The sequence below is a fragment of the Salvia miltiorrhiza genome, chromosome 6, assembly GCF_028751815.1.
Source record: "Salvia miltiorrhiza cultivar Shanhuang (shh) chromosome 6, IMPLAD_Smil_shh, whole genome shotgun sequence".
In the NCBI taxonomy this organism is placed as follows: domain Eukaryota; kingdom Viridiplantae; phylum Streptophyta; class Magnoliopsida; order Lamiales; family Lamiaceae; genus Salvia; species Salvia miltiorrhiza.
In genome coordinates, this window is record NC_080392.1 from 19,516,710 (window position 1) to 19,519,331 (window position 2,622).

The 2,622-nt window shown below is 41.7% G+C and overlaps 1 non-coding gene across 1 annotated transcript; it reads left to right on the forward strand.

Moving 5' to 3' along the window:
* Window positions 1-1,408: 1,408 nt before the first annotated feature.
* Window positions 1,409-1,515, forward strand: LOC130991103 (small nucleolar RNA R71). Its single transcript, XR_009091066.1, has one exon. It is a non-coding gene; the product is annotated as a small nucleolar RNA R71 (small nucleolar RNA).
* The last annotated feature ends 1,107 nt before the right edge of the window (window positions 1,516-2,622 follow it).

Consider the following 2,622-nt stretch of genomic DNA (forward strand, 5'->3'; position numbering starts at 1 on the left):
CTGCACTAGGACATCCTCCACAATTCCCTTGGGATATGTGATGGAACGATCTGCCATCTGCAATGCAATAGAGGTAGGCTTGATATCTCCAATCTCCAACCGGTTGAAAATAGAGAGAGGCATCAAATTGATGCTAGCCCCTAAATCACAAAGAGCACGAGAGAAATTCTGTCCTCCCATCATACAAGCGATGGTAAAGCTGCCAGGATCCTTTTTCTTCAATGGTAGCTTTCTTTGTAGCACAGCACTGCATTCCTCGGAAAGATTTATCATCTCATATTTCCCCAACTTCTTCTTGTTGGAGACTGCGTCCTTGAGAAACTTGGCATAGCCTGGCATATCTCTCAAAGCATCAAGTAAAGGAATGTTGATGTGAAGCTTTGAAAACATCTCCATGAACTTGGCTAACTTCTTATCCATCTTCGGCTTTGCCAGGCTATTCGGAAAAGGCGCTACAGGCTTGTACTCTGGCCTGGGAAACGTAGGAGTAGGATTGGGCTCCTTCACAGCAGAAGAGCTCGAATCCTTCTTAGGGGTAGGCGGCTGTTTCGCTGCAAGCTCCTCCAAGTCATCATCATCGTCCTCCACTACTTTGCTTTTTCCCTTGTCATTCTGCAGCTCTGGAAAATTCTGGTACTCAGTCCCGCTTCGAAGATGGATCGCATTACACTGATTTTTGGGATTTATTTCAGTGTTGCTAGGAAACTTTCCTGGTGTGTGCTGCGCAGCTGCTTGGTTGGCCATCTGACCAACTTGATTCTCTAACATTTGCACTTGTTTGGACAGTGCTGAAAAGTTTTGCTCCATGTTGAACATTTTGGTTCCCAAGTTTGCCGAGTTTGTCTCCATCCCGGTGACCTTCACCAAAACTTGCTTCATCATTTCCTCTATTGAATCTTTCTTTGGCTCATTGATGACTCTCCCACTAGAAACAGAAAATCCAGGTGGAGGCTGCAAAGCATTGTTGGGATTTGAATAGGAAAAATTTGGATGATTCCTATTATTTGGATGATACGGTGGATTTCCGCCCTGATGTCCTTGATAGTTTGGTCTATTGAATTGGTACTGCCGCTGGACGTAATTAGCATCTTCCAACTGCGACACATCAGGTAAACTCGGCTGCTGAGGAATTTTAGCTAGCAGTGTCTTTCTCTCCAACTCATACTGCTTTTGAAGAGCTTCATATTTCTCCTTAAAATCATCTCTCTCCTCATTCACAGCTGCAATTCTTCTCGTGGAATTTCTGTCATTCGGCCATTGGTAACTGTTGTAGGCCATCTCTTCTATCACACGATACGCCTCCTTTGTATTTCTATGGAGAAGACATCCACCTGCAGTAGCATCCACCATACTCTTTGTTAGACCAGTCAAACCATTATAAAAGTGAATGATTTGCTGATCCTCTGTGAAACCATGTTGTGGGCATTTCCTTTGCAGCTCACGAAATCTTTCCCAGGCATCATGAATGGTCTCATCTCCTAGCTGGGAAAAATGAGAAATCTCTGCAATGATTTTCTGAGCTTTAGAGGCAGGAAAGTATTTTGCCAAGAAAGCTCTACACAAATCCTCCCATCCAGTAATAGCACCTCTGTCCAAACACTTGAACCATTCCTTTGCTCTATCTCTGAGAGAGAATCCAAACATCTTCATTCTGATGGCATCTGGTGGCACTCCATTCTGCTTAATAGTGTCGCAGATATCTAGAAACTGAGTGATGTGGACATGCGGATTTTCATCAGCCATTCCACTAAACTGTTCAGCTTGCACCATGTTTATCAATCCCGGCTTCAGTTCGAACGTGGTAGCCTGCACAGTTGGTCCCCATCTGCCTCCTTGAAATTGATCAACCCTAGGCTGATACATGTGATTCAGTGGTGGCTCTGTTGGAGGAGCCCGGTTGCGCTCTCTTTCTTCATCTAGTTGCCTCTGAAGGTTTGTCACGACTTGCACAAGAGTTTGAAGGTCCATGTTATTCTCTGTCATTGCTTGCTTTTTCTTTTCGCGGTTGTCTCTTTTGTACTGTTTTTCGATTTCCAAGTTCAAAGGTACTAGATGTTTCTTTCCTTTGGATCTCGTGATCATGCACGCCTGAGACAACAAACAAAAACAGAAATTTAAAAACTAAAAAAAAAATAAAATTAAAACTTATAACGCCTGAAATAATGCTTAAGTCTAATCAGAAATATTAAAGTTAATTCTAAATAGTCCCCGGCAACGACGCCAAAAAGTTGATCACTAATTATTAGCAACAAATTACCGCAACTAACACGGTGCAATTGCAGCACAAAATCAGTAACCGAGTATCGTATCCACAGGGACTATTATAACGAATTACTCTAAGTAATCCTAATTAAACTATAGTAATATTCAGGCAACGAAAGGTAGAGATTGGTTGACGTAAATTAAAACGCAAATAGAAACTAATAAAAATACGTAGATAAATTCAAATATGAAAAACTCTGACCCTAGGGATGTATTTTCACCAATCAACTACATGCATTCAACCTATTGATTCAATTACCAATTTTAATCCAACCCTGATGAAAGATCACTATATTATCCACAAGCGTCTCTAACGACCACCTATGAACGTAGATTAATTAATCCCTTTTCACATTCAAG